Source organism: Bison bison, unplaced genomic scaffold (genome assembly GCF_000754665.1).
Source record: "Bison bison bison isolate TAMUID 2011002044 unplaced genomic scaffold, Bison_UMD1.0 scf7180017864471, whole genome shotgun sequence".
In the NCBI taxonomy this organism is placed as follows: domain Eukaryota; kingdom Metazoa; phylum Chordata; class Mammalia; order Artiodactyla; family Bovidae; genus Bison; species Bison bison.
In genome coordinates, this window is record NW_011495032.1 from 24,510,243 (window position 1) to 24,510,724 (window position 482).

Here is a 482-nt window from a genome sequence, read left to right on the forward strand (position 1 = left end):
GCCATCTCTTCTTAATATCTTCTGCTTCTGTTAGGTCCATACCATTTCTGTCCTTTATCGAGCTCATCTTTGCATGAAATGTTCCTTTGGTATCTCTGATTTTCTTGAAGAGATCCCTAGTCTTTCCCATTCTGTTGTTTTCCTCTATTTCTTTGCATTGTTCGCTGAAGAAGGCTTTGTTATCTCTCCTTGCTATTCTTTGAAACTCTGCTTTCAGATGTTTATATCTTTCCTTTTTTCCTTTGCTTTTCGCTTGTCTTCTTTTCACAGCTATTTGTAAGGCCTCCCCAGACAGCCATTTTGCTTTTTTGCATTTCTTTTCTATGGGAATGGTCTTGATCCCTGTCTGCTGTACAATGTCACGAACCTCATTCCATAGTTCATCAGGCACTCTATCTATCAGATCTAGGCCCTTAAATCTATTTCTCACTTCCACTGTATAATCATAAGGGATTTGATTTAGGTCATACCTGAATGGTCTA